This window comes from Pleurodeles waltl, chromosome 6 (genome assembly GCF_031143425.1).
Source record: "Pleurodeles waltl isolate 20211129_DDA chromosome 6, aPleWal1.hap1.20221129, whole genome shotgun sequence".
NCBI classification, from domain to species: Eukaryota; Metazoa; Chordata; class Amphibia; order Caudata; family Salamandridae; genus Pleurodeles; species Pleurodeles waltl.
Window position 1 is genome coordinate 768,643,173 of NC_090445.1, and position 18,329 is coordinate 768,661,501.

An 18,329-nucleotide genomic window follows, 5' to 3' on the forward strand; every position below is an offset into this window, starting at 1 on the left:
CATTTTGAGCACTTCAATAAACACCTATTTTGCACCAAAATATCAGGAGTCTGGCTGTGATTTCAATAGATTGTAATTGACATGACAGTGCAAATATGTCCTTGTACATGGTGAAGTCAACAAACAGCTGCCACAAAGCTGTAGTCCATGGGGAAACGAAGCACAGGACTCGTAGTGGGGACCCCAGATCTGAAATAGGGAGGGAAAAGCCAAAACTCAGTCATCATACACTGGGGCAAATAGACAGGCAGCAGAGATGCTGGAGAGTAGTTAACATTTACTAAATTATCTTTGAAATGTTACCTGTGTCCTATTGGAAGTACTGTTCAATGATTCTGTCCCTGTTGTCTGTTTCAGCCCCGTCGTCTTCCTCCTCGTCACTCTCCTCAGGTTCCACCGCTGCCACAACACCACCGTCTCGACCATCCTCCTGCAGGAAAGGCACCTGGCGGCGCAAAGCCAGGTTGTGAAGCATGCAGCAGGCCACGATGATGTGACACACCTTCTTAGGTGAGTACATTAGGGATCCACCTGTCATATGCAGGCAGCGAAACCTGGCCTTTAGGAGGCCAAAGGTGCGTTCGATCACCCTCCTAGTACGCCCATGGGCCTCATTGTACCGTTCCTCTGCCCTGGTCCGGGGATTCCTTACTGGGGTCAGTAGCCACGACAGGTTGGGGTACCCAGAGTCCCCCACTAGCCATACACGGTGTCTCTGTAGCTGTTCCATCACGTAAGGGATGCTGCTATTCCTGAGGATGTAGGCGTCATGCACTGACCCTGGGAATTTGGCATTTACATGCGAGATGTACTGGTCAGCCAAACACACCACCTGGATGTTCATTGAATGGTAATTTTTTCTGTTCCTGTACACCTGCTCCCTGTCTCTTGGGGGAACCAAAGCCACATGGGTCCCATCAATGGCACCAATTACGTTGGGAATATGTCCAAGGGCGTAGAAATCACCCTTCACTGTAGCCAATTCGCCCACCTCAGGGAAAATGATGTAGTTCCTCACGGATTTCATCAGGGCAGACAACACTCTGGATAACACCTTCGAAAACATGGGCTGAGACATCCCGGAAGCAATTCCCACGGTTGTCTGAAATGACCCACTTGCCAAGAAATGTAGTACTGACATGACCTGCACCAGAGGGGGAATCCCTGTGGGTTGGCGGATGGGGGACATCAGGTCGGGCTCCAGCTGGGCACACAGTTCATGGATAGTGGCACGGTTAAGACGGTAGGTCAGGATAATGTGGCGTTCTTCCATTGTCGACAGGTCCACCAGCGGTCGGTACACGGGAGGATTCATCCGTCTCCTCGCCCAACCCAGCGGACGGTGCCTAGGAAGGACAACATGGAGCACACAGTCAAGCAACCCACAGGTACGTACTCACAGCTAGCACAGTATACGATTCTCTATGCAGTGAATGGCGTGTCTGAGTGGCTATGCAAGGCCTAGGCCTGTGTGACGCAGTTGAAATTGAGCCATGTGGGCCCTGGAAATAGCGGCTGCCTGACCTGTGAAGTGTGACAATGGGATGTGAGGTCAATGCGCTGGCGTGGCACACCGCGGCGGGCGGCGGGCGAAGACCGCGGCGCGAAGCCGCATTGGTTAACATTGAAGCCTATGGGTTTCAGGAGCCAATGGCGAAGGGCGCCGGCGGTGGCGGGACGCACCGCCGCGGTACGCACCGCCGCGGACGTGACCGCCATTTTCTATCTACTTATCCACTTGCGACTTGAACTTTCACAGGAGAGGACCTATACTGCAAGTGTTGCTGTGACCTCGGTCTGGAAGGGACAATGGCTGCTGCGACTGGGGAAAGGGCCCCTGCCTTCACTGGAGAGGAGTTGGAGAAACTTGTGGATGGGGTCCCCCCCCAGTATGCGCTACTCTACGGTCCTCCAGACCAACAAGTGAGTTTAATTCAATATGGATTTGGGGCCACTGGCTGGCTTGGGGGCCTGGCGGGGATGGGGGGCATGTTGGGGCTGGCGGGGGGCCTGGCGGGGGGCTTGGCGGGGATGGGGGGCATGTTGGGCATGGCGGGGGGCCTGGCGGGGATGGGGGGCATGTTGGGCATGGCGGGGGGGCATGGCGGGGGGCCTGGCAGGGATGGGGGGCATGTTGGGCATGGCGGGGGGCCTGGCGGGGATGGGGGGCATGTTGGGCATGGCGGGGGGCATGGCGGGGGGCCTGGCGGGGATGGGGGGCATGTTGGGCATGGGGGGGGGCCTGGCGGGGATGGGGGGCATGTTGGGCATGGCGGGGGGCCTGGCGGGGATGGGGGGCATGTTGGGCATGGCGGGGGGCATGGCGGGGGGCCTGGCAGGGATGGGGGGCATGTTGGGCATGGCGGGGGGCATGGCGGGGATGGGGGGCATGTTGGGGCTGGCGGGGGGCCTGGCGGGGGGCCTGGCGGGGATGGGGGGCATGTTGGGCATGGCGGGGGGCATGGCGGGGGGCATGGCGGGGGGCCTGGCGGGGATGGGGGGCGTTGGGCCACTGGAAAGGAAAATGCTGAGAAACTTGAACGTGGTATTTCTCCCTCCCTGTACGTGTCACATAGGTCCGCGCCCATGAGAAGATCGGGATTTGGCGTGCCATCGCCAAGGAAGTCCGGGCCCTGGGGGTCCACCATCGACGGGGCACCCACTGCCGCAAGAGGTGGGAGGACATCCGCCGCGGGACCAAGAAGACTGCCGAGTCTCTGCTGGGGATGGCCTCCCAACGTAGGCGGGGTGCCTGCCGTCAACTGAGCCCCCTGATGTTCCGGATCCTGGCGGTGGCCTACCCTGAATTGGATGGGCGCGTGAGGGCAGCACAGCAGACACAAGGGGGTGAGTACAAGCATTATCTACTCTGTTGTCGCGCAGTGGAGGTGTCTGGGTGGGGGAGGAGGGCTGGGGGTCCCCCTAGGCCAGGGCGATATCTGTAGGCTGGGCACCCCCGTAAGCCCCTGTGTCCCCAGCCACCACCCTCAGTAGTTTGTCAGTACAGCCATCCCTGGGCCGTGTCATCCATGGGTGCAGTTGTCAACTCTAGGCGTGTAGGGCATGTTCCACGGAATGCGTAGCGTACCCCAAGTGCGCAAGTTAGTGCAGGGGGCATCTGTGTCTGTCATGTCCGCTAACTGTACCGGAGATCCATGTACTCAATATCCCTTTATTTCTCTCTCCCCCCCCCTTTTTGTTTGTCTTTCTGTGCTTGTGTGCATCAGCATCATCAGGCGGAGGAGAAGTGGCATCGGGGCAGGAGGGAGCTGCATCTCACATGGCCCAGGAGGGCCATGCCACAGAGTCAGACTGGACCAGTGAGACGGAGGGCGAGGGGAGCTCCACGACGGGGACGACTGGACCCTGCAGCGACACGGACACGTCCTCGGAAGGGGGCTCCCTTGCGGGGGTGGCACCATCCGTGCCCCCCGCCATTACAGGTACAGCCGCCACCCAGCGCACCATCTCCGCCCTCCCAGCAGCCCCTCAGCGTTCGCCCCGTGCCCGCTCTGCCAGGAAGCCGGGCATCTCCTTCGCCCCAGGCACCTCAGGCCCTGCCCCTGTTACCCCCGCTGCCCTCAGTGAGGAGGTCATTGACCTCCTCCGAACGCTCATTGTTGGGCAGACTACCCTTTTGAATGCCATCCAGGGGGTGGAGAGGGAGGTTCATCGCAGCAATGCGTACCTGGAGGGCATTCATTCGGGTCAGGCTGCCCATCAGCGATCGTTCCAGGCTCTGGCCTCAGCACTGACGGCAGCCATTGTCCCTGTCTCCTGCCTGCCTCTACTAACTCCCTCCTCCCAGTCTCCTGTTCCTCTGCCTGTCCCACCCACACCATCAGACCAGCCTGCACACACCTCAACACCCAAGAGAAGCTCATCCAAACATAAGCACCACAGATCACGCAGACATTCACACACGCAACATTCCGATGCAGACATGCCAACAGTCACTACCACCTCTGTGACCCCCACCTCCTCGTCTCCCTCCTCCCTCCCTGTGACGTCTACACTCACACCTCCATTCACCTCACCATCAGCCAATGTTTCCATCACCAGCACACCCTCCACTCCAGTCCGCACACGTGCAGTCACCACCCCCACTGCCATTTACACATCCCCTGTGTCCTCTCCCACTGTGTCTGTCACCCCCTCTTCCACACCACACAAACGCAGCCACCCACCCACCCAACAGCCATCCACCTCACGACAGCCTATCCCTCCTGCACCTGCACCCAAAGACAGCAAACGTGACTCACCTACAACCACATCCTCTCCCTCCACTCCCATTCCCACTGTACCTACCACTCTCCATTGTCCCAAGAAGCTCTTCCTCGCCACTACTAACTTCTTTCTTGACCCTGAGCCCCCCCCTCCTTCTCGTCGGGGTAAGAAGAGCACCTCAGCCACCACCAGCCCTGCAGCCCCCTTGACAAGGGTGCAGGGGTATTGGAGCCCACCAGCCCGCATGTCTGGATCTTCGCCCAGCAGCAAGGGGACAGCCAGCCCACCCCCTGGGAAGAGGAGCAGAAGGCGGAAGGGTCGCCGCAGGAGCCCGCCTTCTACATCCCCCCCGGACACCACCCAGAGACAGTCACCAGCCACAGCTCCAAAGGGAGGAAAGGGCCACAGGCCCACGACTAAGGAGGGCAAGGGCAGCAAGTCGGAGAGGTCAGGCAGCAGGCCTGCTGCCCAGGAGGAGCCCACAACCCCCATAGCCGCTGCCCCGGGAGGAACCGGCACAGCTGCCCCGGGAGAGCCCACCACCCCCATAGCCGCTGCCCAGGGAGGACCCAGCCCAGCTGGCCAGGAGGGCCCCACCACCCACAGCCCAGGTGGGCAGTGAAGGAGCACCATCCCCGCTGCCCAGGAGGGCACCACCAGGCAATTAGCAGTTGGCCATAGACCGGCCGCCGTCTCCAGAACCGCTGAACTGGGCCCCGCCGTCTCCAGAACCGCTGAACTGGGCCCCGCCGTCTCAAGAACCGCTGAACTGGGCCCCGCCGTCTCAAGAACCGCTGAACTGGGCCCCGCCGTCTCAAGAACCGCTGAACTGGGCCCTTCAGGGCAAGGAGCGCTGAACTGGGCCCCGCCGTCTCAAGAACCGCTGAACTGGGCCCTTCAAGGCAAGGAGCGCTGAACTGGGCCCCGCCGTCTCAAGAACCGCTGAACTGGGACCCGCCGTCTCAAGAACCGCTGAACTGGGCCCCGCCGTCTCAAGAACCGCTGAACTGGGCCCTTCAGGGCAAGAACCGCTGGCCCTTTGGCAGACGTGGCAGGGCAGGATCTATCTCGGGCAGGGCTGCAGGATGTCCTCTGGCCAACTTGCCTCCTCCAGTGGCAGTGGGGTCTGTTATGGACTGTATGGACTGTGGCTTTGCTCTCCCCAGGATGGCCCAGTGGGCAGGCCACCCACTGTATGGACTGTATGGACTGTGGCTTTGCTCTCCCCAGGATGGCCCAGTGGGCAGGCCACCCACTGTATGGACTGTATGGACTGTGGCTTTGCTCTCCCCAGGATGGCCCAGTGGGCAGGCCACCCACTGTATGGACTGTATGGACTGTGGCTTTGCTCTCCCCAGGATGGCCCAGTGGGCAGGCCACCCACTGTATGGACTGTATGGACTGTGGCTTTGCTCTCCCCAGGATGGCCCAGTGGGCAGGCCACCCACTGTATGGACTGTATGGACTGTGGCTTTGCTCTCCCCAGGATGGCCCAGTGGGCAGGCCACCCACTGTATGGACTGTTTGGACTGTGGCTTTGCTCTCCCCAGGATGGGCCAGTGGTCATGGAGTCCCCTCGTGGATCTGGCGTCGTGTACTCAAGTGGCTGAGGTGCCCCCCCTTCCCTTCCCCCTGAGGTGACTGTCCTATTTTCTTTCTGATGCCCCTGCAGTGTTCTCTCCGTGGAGTTCTTGTCGTGGGACTGGGCCTTGCCCCTTTGCACAGGACCCCTGTGATCCACGGACAGTGGTTGGACTACATTTAGTAGCTGTATATATTTTGTACATAGTTTATTTATTTATTGGGATTACTGGTGTACATATTTCAATATATCTGCCCGTTTATGATCTCTTCTTTTGGTCTTTGCATTATTTCGGAGGGGGGTGGTTTGTGGGTTGTGACAGTGATCTGTGGGAATGCATTGATGTGTGTGTTGTAGTGGGTGTGGGTGGGTGGGTGTGTGCCGGTAATCTTTTCCCTCCCCTGTGTCGTAGGTGCCGTACTCACCGATGTCTTCCGCGCCGCCGGGCGTGCTCCTGGTATATGAGCAGGAGTAGGAGTGCGGGGATGACCTGCAACTCTGGCTCCATACTGCCGGAATCTCGCGTGGAGTGCGTAGAGGTGAGCGTTTTCCCGTTCGTAGTCTGTTTCCGCCGTGTTCTTATCGGCGGTGCTCCCGCCCCGGAAAAGGTGGCAGATTGGTGGGTCGTAATAGGGTGGGCGGTACTTTGTCTGCCGCCGGGCTGTTGGCGGGAACCGCCGCGCTGTTTGTTTGTACCGCTGTGGCGGTCGGAGTGTTAAGTTGGCGGGCTGTGTTGGCGGTTCCCGCCAGGGTCAGAATTGCATATTTTAGACCGCCGGCCTGTTGGCGGCTTGGCCGCCGCTTTATCACCGACCGCCAGGGTCAGAATGAGGGCCTATATGTATTTAAGATTTCCATGAATGATGTAACAGCACATTGAGTTGTTTCTGATGATTGGGATGTAAAACAGTTGATTCTATGCTATCTGAATGAGAATATTTTACTGTGTTTGAAAGTGAAGATGTTTATCAATCAAAATAACATTATGGAGATATGTTCTGTTATAATTACTATGGGCATCAGTACATTCACAGAGCAAGTAGCCCAAAGACTATTTTTAATTACAATATAGAAACTTTGTCCAACTCCGCCAATGGGGAGTTCGAAAACATATTCTGAAAAAGTTTGCATATTTTCCTGGGCACAATGTTAAAACTGCTGAGTCATATTATTTTGAATTGCCAGTGATAGAAATGCAACATATTTCATTAACTGATACTAAAATAATTTATTCTGATTCCTTCATTTCCAGGTTGCCTATAGAAGGTTATGAATATTAGCTGAAGTCGATTGGCAAATAAGGGGAAAGGAAGCTTTATTTAGAGCATGCCTGATACCTGCGCAAATTATATTTTTAAAGGAAACTGTACAACAGACAAGTTGTTTAGGCTTGGCAAAAATTAAGGACTTGAATGCGCCCAGTATCCCTGCCCGTGGTAAATGTTATAAATGGCAAAAATACATTAATGCAACTCAAGATCAGCTCAATGAATGGGTCTAAAATGGAACATTTAATACATCACTTTCTACTCCTGGTGGATGGTTATTGTGGCCAGTAGACACAAATGATTGTAATGTATGTTTTGTAAACTCCACAGGGGTTTTAGAACAAATACACCAGACCCTTGCTATGTGCCATCAGAACATTTGGGTATAGTAACAACATACAGTGTGGGGAAATTGTGCCAGCAATGGTTAAAAAGTTTCTCACTAGATGCTGTTAAAGAACACTTCAGTCTCCTGTCTAACAACACAGATTCAGAGGATTTCCTGTTAGGCCACAGAAGACAACATAAAAAGTGCTTCTTATATGCAGTCTACAATGAAATTTGGAAACTTTCCCAACAAGAAGCCACTGTCCGGTTAAGGTAAATAGATCAGGAAAATTTACAAAAAGCATTAATTGTTGTATAATCGGATTAACACCTTGTCTGACCTCATTTACACTTTACACAACATTGTTTCCTCTGCGATAGACATTGTGCAAAGTGACATGTCATTCTCACAGCATGGACAGAGCCAGCTAAGGTCCATTATGCAGATGGGTTGGACACTACAAACACTGAAATCATGTTGCATTTCCCGGCAACATGACAGCACGAGGGATATATTTTCTGCATTTAATGTGACATGACAGCAACAAATATTAGCTAAGAAGGAAGCGACTTATATTATGCTAAACATCGAGAAATTAAAAAAGTTGCCTTTTACTGTGGCTGAATGGTTAATACAGGGGGTTATTAATCTGCCTATTTCACACTGCAATTCACGTCCTGCTTGAAACACATTCCACTAGGTAGATATGAAAGGCTAGGAGATATTTACATCTATGAGGTTTGGGGGCTTCCCTTTTCGCACAAGTGTTTTAATGGCATGAAAGAGATCTTTCTTAGCGGCAGTGAATTCAAAACTTCTGTGAGCCATTCAATGGTTTGTAAGCAGCTGTCCTTGCAGGGGGCATGTAACACTTCAGTAGCAAACTTAACTTACTATCTGAATGGAGTTCAAGTCCCCCTGATTAGGACTGTCTTCCAGGTGCTCTCTAATGGAAGCTATGTGCTTCTTAGCAGTGAGAACTGTTGAGGAATGCGAGCTGAAATTGCTTAGGTCATTTTGGTCTCCCAAATGGTCCCCAGAATTTTCTTTTTCCTCCTACACAACAGATGAAAGTAGCAGATATTTGGTTTCACATTGCTATTTCAAGTGTGAATTTTGATAAGTTGAGCAGGCTAAAGTTCTTATTGTTTCAAAAACATGTGGCGCTTACATCTGCACATGAGACCTATGTACTCAAGTGGCAAAATCATCTGCAGAAATATAGTCCCTTTTAAATACATACTTTCTGAGACACTTCGGTGAACCTGTGGGACATATATGTAACGCATCCAGTGCTACTGGGATTGTACATTTCTTTAAGGCTGTTGGTTCTGGTTTCGTTCACACCCCCTCCTCTATATTTGGCTTTTACCACACACTCAATATTTTCGAGAATTTTGGGGGGGGGTTTCCAATTACTTTAGCTATACTAGGTGGCATGTTGGTCTTGCTATTTTTTGTTCCCAATTGCTGTCCCTTCACAACAAGGAGGACTGACAGTGCTTTCACCAACTCAACTGGGTTGTGAATGTATGATGCAGTGTTTTGGAACACCACTCTTGGAAGAACTGGACTGCAACTGGTCTCTGTCATTCAGACTGGTTTTGGATTGTGTGGAGCCTGTGTTTCGATGCCTCTTGTGCCTTTTCGAATGTGCACTGAAAGTTTCTCTTTCTACGCGGCGCTTACTTTTATTGGGTGCTGATCTGTTGATGTTCTCGCTGAGGGCTCTCTGGTGGTTCACCCAGAAGTGGGTCAGCTAACACGCTTGATTCTGACCAATCATCCTCTTCCTCATCTTGTGGTGTTTAGGGAATGGTTCATTTTGATTATGGTTAATCTCTCCATGTTTTGAGGCAACAGACTAGTCCTTCTCACTGTAACATCTGAACCAGCTTCACTGAACACATGTTCAGCTGATGCTCTTGTTGTACGACAAGCCAGAAACTTTATTGTCAGCCTGCTGAGCTCTTGCCCTTGGCACATGTTCCCATACCAGGACACCAATGGTTATCATCCACATACATCCCGTTTGGGTACTCCTGGAACATCCTCTGAATGGTCATAGGTGCTGCCACTTGTTTAACTGCTTTTGCCTTCACCTCTGCACTGGGCTTAAGACCCGCCACTTGAAACCAAGCCATTGCAGAGGTTGGGTCTAATTCTTCTGTCGCTGTTGTCACTGATTTTCTTGTTGATGGGGTTGGCGGATGTGAGACAAGACTGCCCTCTCTGGAACTTAAAGGCAGCACCCCAGAACTATGGAGTGGGACTCTAAGTTCCAGCCGTTCTTATTCCAGTTCTCCTGCTTGCTCAACAATCCACCTCCTATGTTGGGAAATATCCCCTTCATAAAAAAAGAATTAAAGTGGAAATAATTTTTTGTAGCATGGATCAAGTAGGATGGCACAGATGTACACTTTTGGAGAGATAGGGGGTCATTCTGACCCTGGCTGCCGGTGACCGCCAGGGTCACCGACCACGGGAGCACCGCCAACAGGCTGGCGGTGCTCCCACGAGCATTCTGACCGCGGTGGTTCAGCCGCGGTCAGAAGCGGAAAGTCGGCGGTCTCCCGCCGACTTTCCGCTGCTCGGGGGAATCCTCCATGGCGGCGGAGCCCCTACCGCCATCCTGTTCCTGGCGGGTCTCCCGCCAGGAACAGGATGGCGGTAGGGGGTGCCGCGGGGCCCCTGGGGGCCCCTGCAGTGCCCATGCCAATGGCATGGTGTGAGAAACTAGGGCTGATTGCAGAGGCCCCATAACTTTTTGCCCCCATTTTCCACTTTATGCTGGTGTTTTCCTGACTCTGATGGTGCCCTGGGTACTGCTAACCAGTCCCAGGGCCTGTGCTCTGTGTAAAATGGATATGCAAATTAGGCTAATTATAATTGGCTAAGTTAACCTACCTATAAGTCCCTAGTATATGGTAGGGCATGAAGGTTTAGGGACCTAGGTGCATTGCTGAGGTGCCCAGTGTCATTTTAAAAGCAAGCCTGCCTTGCTGGCTGCTTTTAAATTAAAGTTATATGCAAATTCGACTTTGGAATTAAAGGTACTTCCAAAGTCTTAAACTACCTTATTTTTACATATAAGTCACCCCTAAGGTGTGCCCTATGTGCCCCTAGGGCTGGGTGCCATGTAACTATAAGCAGGGAGTTTATAAAAATAGATTTATAAGCCCTGGTGAGGTAAAAACAGCCAAATTCGTTTTTCCCTCATTGAAGTAAATGGCCTTCATAGGCTAGAATGGGCAGACTTTATTTTAAATTTTAAAGTCTCCTTAAATGTTACATACCAAGAATTTGGTATCAAATTAATTGTTGTAATAAATCCCACAACTTCCAGTTGTTGGATTTAATATAACTTGTCCAGGTAAAAAGTTTAGACTTTACCTAAAAAGTTGCCAATTTCAGCTCTGCATTGTTTTTGCTGCTGTGCTCTGATTGGCCAGCCTGCAGCAGCTTCTGCCAGGCTACCTTGATGAGGTGTGAAGTGGCCTGACTTCACACAAAGGAATGTGCTTGGGGGAGAGAATCTCCCCTCAGCAGATGGTGAGGCAGGAAGGGGGAGGGCTGCCAAACTGGTCTTCAAAGGCAGAGAAGGACATCTGGAGCACCCAGCAACACCCCCACACCCTGCAACCCCAGACAGCTAGGTGCCCCCTTGATTAGATTAGGAGAGGGCAGGAGAGGGGTGTGTTTATGATTTTTAGCCACACCAGTGGGTGGGCTCAGCCAGATCTCTCCTCCAAAAATCAGATTCATCCATGTTGGATTTTTAGAGACTGTTGCCTTCTGGGATGGATGGATTTTTGCCACACTTCCCAGGAAGTGGTCATCACAGGGGGACGACCCTGTCCCTGATTGGAGAACCAGGGCCCCCCTGCTTTTCACCCAGGAGCAAGGATAAAACTGGCAGACCTGCACCCACGCCTCAGATCCCCTCCAGAATTCAACAAGAAAGGAACTAAAGAAGAAGAAGGACTGCCCTGCTGGACCCCTGGCCTGCACCTGGAACCTGCACTCAGAAGGACTGCACCAGCTGCACACTTGGGCTTCACCACAAGAAGGACTTTGCCTGGCTTCAACTGGTTCAAGGAGGGACTCCCTGTTTGCTACAGGTGAAAAATTGCTAAACCAGAGTCCCCTGCACCAACTCCTGAAGAAAGCGACCAGCTGACCACTGTCCAGTGGCCAAAAAGGAGTTTGCGCCAGGTGCATTCTGGGAGTTGAAGTCCACACCCCCCAAGGACCATCACAGAACTTCTGGACCCTTGGGGTGAGCTGTGGACCCCAAAAGAACCTTAAAAGAACATCTGGGTGAAGCCCCAGAAGTTTGGAAAAGATTGGAGAATTTTTTTAAAAAGCTCCATAAAGTGACCGACCTGACGCGGAAATTCTAGCCGGCTTGCCTCAACCGCGACCCGGCCTGACTTCGTGGTTCGTCCCGGTAAAGAAAAACATCCAAAAAAGAGACTAAGTCCGAACGTAAAAAGTTGACCGGGACCTTCCAGTCATCGTATCCGAGAAGGGCTCCATGGACGTCGGATCAAGATCCAGGTTTACACGGGTCGAAGGATTTTCAGCTCGAAAAAACGACTAAGTCCGATGGTAAAAATCACCACCGAGGAAACCGACTTCGCGTATCCGGACAAGGGCTCCAGGAGGTCGGATCCAACTGGCAGGTTCGTCCCGGGGAAGAAAAACATCAAAAAAGAGACTAAGTCAGAAGGTAACTTTTTAACCGAGGCCTCCCGCGACTTGTAGCCGAGCAGGGCTCCATCGCGGTCGGCCTGAAAGTTTGACTTTGCCCCGGTCCTGGTGCAACCAGATGACCCGATTGGCGCTTTTTGTTTCTAAGCGCTAGAAAATAATAATACTTTAAAAATTCATATCTCCGGTTCCCCTGAACCGATTTTAATCGTTTTTGTGTCATTTTAAAGATAAAAATATAAGCTATTTTTATAAATTGGTTTTGGATTTTTAAACTGTTTCCTGTGTTTTATTTAATTACTGTTTTGTGATATTTGAATGCTTTACACTTTGGCCCTCATTACGAGCCTGGCGGTCTGTGACCGCCAGGCTCGCGGTTGGCGGGAGCACCGCCGACAGCCTGGCGGTGCCCCTTAGGGCATTCTGACCGCGGCGCTTTGGCCGCGGTCAGTGCAGGAAAACCGGCGGTCTCCCGCCGGTTTTCCGCTGCCCGTCAGAATCCTCCAAGGCGGCGCAGCATGCTGCGCCGCCTTGGGGATTCTGACACCCCCTACCGCCATCCTGTTCCTGGCGGTTCGCCCGCCAGGAACAGGATGGCGGTAGGGGGTGTCGCGGGGCCCCTGGGGGCCCCTGCAGTGCCCATGCCACTGGCATGGGCACTGCAGGGGCCCCCGTAAGAGGGCCCCGCTTGTATTTCACTGTCTGCATAGCAGACAGTGAAATACGCGACGGGTGCAGTAGCACCCGTCGCACCTTCCCACTCCGCCGGCTCGATTCCGAGCCGGCGTCCTCGTGGGAAGGTTGTTTCCCGCTGGGCTGGCGGGCGGCCTTAAGGCGGCCGCCCGCCTGCCCAGCGGGAAACTCAGAATGCCGGCCGCGGTCTTCAGACCGCGGTGCGGTATTCCTGCGGCGCAACTTTGGCGGGCGGCCTCCGCCGCCCGTCAAAGTTGTAATGAGGGCCTTTGTCTCCTAAGTTAAGCCTTGACGCTCGATGCCAAGCTACCAAGGGTAGAGCTGGGATTAATTTACTGAGACCTAACTGTACTTATGTGGAGGTTTGTGGCTTGTTGCTAGGTGTAGGTACCTACGTGCCCTACCAATAACCCATTTTCCAACACATGGGCACTGCAGGGGCCCCCGTAAGAGGGCCCCGCATAGTATTTCAGTGTCTGCAAAGCAGACACTGAAATACGTGACGGGTGCAGCTGCACCCGTCGCACCCCTGCAACTCCGCCGGCTCCATTCGGAGCCGGCATCCTCGTTGCAGGGGCATTTCCGCTGGGCCGGCGGGCGCTCTTTTGGAGAGCGCTCGCCGGCCCAGCGGAAATGTGAGAATGGCCGCTGCGGTCTTTTGACCGCGGTGCGGTCATTTGTCGGCGGGACTGTGGCGGGCGGCCTCCGCCGCCCGCCACAGTCAGAATCAGCCCCATAATGTCAATTTTCAGCCTTGCATTACAAGTCAAGCGAAAGTTTAGGCTCTCAACCAAGGCATGACACAACAGACACAGAATCTCCCTACACTACGCTGCGCTCTTGGGCTCCACTGTTCAATTCCTGGGAAATGCCCTACAAGGCTATGGACGACATCTGCACACATAGATGACACAGGGGCATGACTAGGTGTACTTGGCACTCTACAGAGGTGGTGTGGGGTGCTACATGGCCTGCCTTACAGAGGGACCTTGCCTACGGAACTCGCCCTGGCCTAGGGAAACCCACAGCCCAGCTCCCCCACCCAGACACCTCCACTGCACGCAAAGTCAGCAGAATGTGAGTGTACTCACCCCCTTGTGTCTGCTGTGATGCCCTCAAGTGCCCATCCAACTCCAGGTAGGCCACCGGCAGGATCCTGAACATCAGGGGGATCATGGTGCGAAGGGCACCCCTCCCACGTTGGGAGGCCATCCCCAGCTGAGCCTCCGCCGTCTTCTTGCTCCAGCGGCGAATGTCCTCCCATCTTTTCCGGCAGTGGGTGCTCCATCTGTGGTAGACCCCAAGGGTCCGGACATCCTTGCGATGGCACACCAAATATGTTTTTTCTGGTGGGTGCTGACCTACATGACCTACATGAAATGTACAGGGGGAAGAGTAAGTTATTACCAACTGCACCGTCAAAGTGATTGGTCCCCATCCCTAGCCTTGCCATGTGGCACATGCATTCACCATTGTTTCATGCACGCGCACTCTCCCACCTTCCTTCTTACATCCAGCCCTCTCCACACAGGCATAGCCCATACAGCATGCTCCCAGTGTACTTACCTGTTTGTCTGGAGGACCGTAGAGTAGCGTGTACTGGGGAGGACCCCATCCAGGAGTTTCTCCAACTCCTCCGATGTGAAGATAGGGGCCCTTTCCCCAGACACTCGAGCCATTGTCTCTTCCAGACCGAGGTCACAGCAGCACTTGCAGTGTAGGTCCTCTCCTGTGGAAGATCAGGTATCGAGTGATTGAACACATAGAAAATGGCAGTCACGTCCGCGGCGGTGCGTACCGTCACCGCCGGCGTACATCGTCATTGGCTCCTGGGACCCATAGGGTCCAATGCTAACCAATGCAGCATTGCACCGCGGTCTTCGACCGCCTACCGCGACGGTGTACAATGCCAGCGCAGTTACCTCACATCCCATTGTCCCACTTTAGAGGTCAGGGAGCCGCCATTTCAGGGGCCCACATGGATTAACTGCATCACACATACCTAGGCATAGACTCAACACACACACAGGCCACCTTTTGTGTATGAATGGTGTTCTGTGTAAACTGTGGGTACGTATGCTGAGTTGTTTGACTCTGTGCTCGCTGTTGTCCTTCATAGGCACCATCCGCTGGAACATGTGAGGAGATGGCGGCATCCTCCGGTGTACCGACCATTGGTGGACCTGTCGACAATGGAGGAGCGACATGTGATTATCACATACAGGCTTGACCGTGCCACAATCCAGGAACTGTGTACCCAGTTGGAGCCAGACCTAATGTCAGCAATCCGCCATCCCACAGGAATCCCCCCTCAAGTGCAGGTGCTGTCAGTGCTCCATTTCCTTGCAAGTGGGTCATTTCAAAATAGCATCAGGGATGTCCCAGCCTATGTTTTCCAACGTGTTGTCCAGAGTGTTGTCTGCCCTTCTGAAACACATGCAGAGCTACATCGTTTTCCCTAAGGTGGAGGATTTGCCTACAGTGAAAGGTGATTTATATGCTCTGGGACATATCCCCAACATCATAGGTGCCATTGATGGGACCCATGTGGCTTTGGTCCCCCCCCCCACAGGAGTGAAGAGGTGTACAGAAACCGGAAGAGTTATCATTCAATGAATGTATAGATGGTATGTTTGGCCGACCAGTACATCTCCCATGTGAATGCCACGTTCCCTGGCTCAGTGCATGACGCCTACATCCTGCGGAATAGCAGCATCCCTTATGTGATGGGGCAACTCCAGAGGCACCGTGTGTGGCTATTAGGTGAGCACTTGGGAGCAAGACAGTGGGAATGGTTGTCTGGGTCTGGGGATATCCCTACAGGTTAGTGCGTGTCTAACAGTTGTCCCTCACCATTTGCAGGTGACTCTGGTTACCCCAACCTGTCATGGCTACTGACCCCAGTGAGGAATCCCAGGACAAGGGAAGAGGAACGCTACAATGAGGCCCATGGGGGAGCTAGGAGGGTGATCGAGCAGACCTTCGGCCTCCTGAAGGCCAGGTTCCGGTGCCTCCATATGACAGGTAGATCCCTATTCTACTCACCAACGAAGGTGTGCCAGATCATCGTGGCCTGCTGTATGCTTCACAACTTGGCTTTGCGACGACAGGTGCCTTTTCTGCAGGAGGATGGTCCAGATGGCAGTGTTGTGGCAGCTGTGGAGCCTGTGGACAGTGAAGACGAGGAAGCAGAGGAAGAAGACATGAACAACAGGGACTCAGTGATCCAGCAATATTTCCAGTGAGACACAGGTAAGAGTACAGACCTGCCTACTACATGTACTTTAACACTACTACCTCTCTACTGTCTGTCCTTTTCACCCAGTGTGTTGTCACTTTCCCTTATGATTTCACAGATGTGGGTCCCACTGTGTGACATCTGCTTAGATTCCTCATGGACTAGAGCTGTGTGACATAGGTATGTTGACATTGCAATTGAAAGAGCATTTTGTCACTGTAATTGCTAATACACTATTTTGAAATCACAGACAGACTCCAGATTGTTTTGTGCTTTAAGTGTGTTTATTTAAGTGTTCAGTATTGGAGGCCCGCTGGGTGGGTGCTGTGCTGGTGTTTCCAGAGGGGGGAAGCTCTGTAGTGGCCTGTGACTGTGTCAGGGGAACCGACTGTGCAGAGGTCCCCGATGGTCCGGGCTGGTCATCTAGATCCAGTTAGACAGAGGTGCTGTCATCACTGTGGGCGTCTTCTGTTGGTGGTGTGGACATGTGTGGACCCTCCTGTCTGGTGATGATGGGTAGGGGTCCTGCAGGGGTATAAAAGGATGTTTATTACATCTGTGTGTGCCATGGTGTGCAATGGGTGGGTGACTGTGTACCCCAGTGCTTGCATTCCTGTGTGGGACCTTGTGTGATGATGGTTTAGGGGGTTGTATGGGTATGTGCAGTGGGCATGCTTTGGTGATGGGTGTCCATGCTTTGTTGTTGCATGCAGGGCTTGGTGTTAGGATGAGTGGTTTGTGATGCAGGGACATTTGTGAGGAGTTAGAGTGATGGGGGTGAGGGTGGGGGTATGTGCTAGCATGCAGGTAGGGTGGGGGATGTAATAGTTAAGATTTGACTTACCAGAGTCCATTCCTCCACCTTCTTCTGCGAGGCTCTCAGGATGCAGAATCGCCAAGACCTGCTCCTCCCATGTTGTTAGTTGTGGGGGAAGAAGTGGGGTCCGCCCCAGTCCGCTGAACCGCCAGGTGGTGTCTTGAGACCACGGAACGCACCTTCCCCCGTAGGTCGTTCCACCTCTTCCTGATGTCCTCCCGATTTCTTGGGTGCTGTCCCACTGCATTTACCCTGTCCACGATTCTTCGCCATAGCTCCATCTTCCTTGCAATGGAGGTGTGCTGCACCTGTGATTCCAATAGCTGTGGCTCTACCCGGACGAATTCCTCCACCATGACCCTGAGCTCCTCCTCCGAGAATCTGGGGTGTCTTTGCCGTGCCATGGGGTGGTGTAGGTGATGTGTGGGGTGGAGTGTGTGGTAATAAGTGTGCTGATATGTGGTGGTGTGTTGTGTGAGGTGCGTGGAAGTTCTGTGGGGGATGGTGTTGTGTGCCTGTGGATGCTGTTGTTCTTGCTGGTGCTGTCTCTCTCCGGCCTTCTTTCGGAATTTTTGGTAGTAGGGGTTTGTGGGTGATGTGGGTGTGTGTTTTATATTGTATTGGGTGTGTGGGAGTGGTGTGCGTATGTGTATCAGGTGTGTGTATTTGGAATTGTCCAATGTGGCTGTGTTTTGTAAATGTGTGTGTATTTTGAGCTCTGCGGTGTGTACCGCCAATGGAATACCACAGTTGAAAGACCGCCGCATGGATTAGTGGGTCGTGATAGTGTGGGCGTGTTTCTGTTGGCGTGACGGTGGAGGTTTTGTATCGCCAGTTTATCACTGACCTTTGGTGTGGCGGACTTGTGTGGGTGTCTGAATTTTGCAGATTCCTAACTGTGGGCCATAATAGCTGTGGCGGAATTCCACGGCTGCAGCGGTGTGTTGGAGGTCTTCTGCACGGTGGTAAGCGGCTTGTACTGCCAATGTTGTAATGAGGGCCTATGTTTTCTTTTTAAGAAAGTCTTGCACAACCAGGTTGATGCAGTATGCTAAACACAGGACCCTGAAATAGCTACCACCTGCCAGGGTCTTGACTATATTACTGCCATAGTCTGTGGCAAGAACTGCAATTTGAAGACCTCTGGGTCGCAGCCATCTAGACAACTTGCTATCAAATTTGTCCAAGATGTTTGCAACAGTGTGTAAGTTCTCCATAGCAAACATGGCTAATGTTGCATGCCGCTAAACGCTCTTAAAGCTTTCTTCAGGGCCAGCACCTGAAGATAGCTTTTTTTTTAACCCCACAAAAAAGATCCAGTGTGCAGTGCTGCCTATGTAATCAGTCACTTGACAACTGGTCCACATGTCTGTTGTCAGGTGGATAGTGTGGACTTTGCTGCAAAGCTTGTCTGATCAACTGCAGTACATCATGATGCAGTGCTGGAACAGAACTCTGGCAAA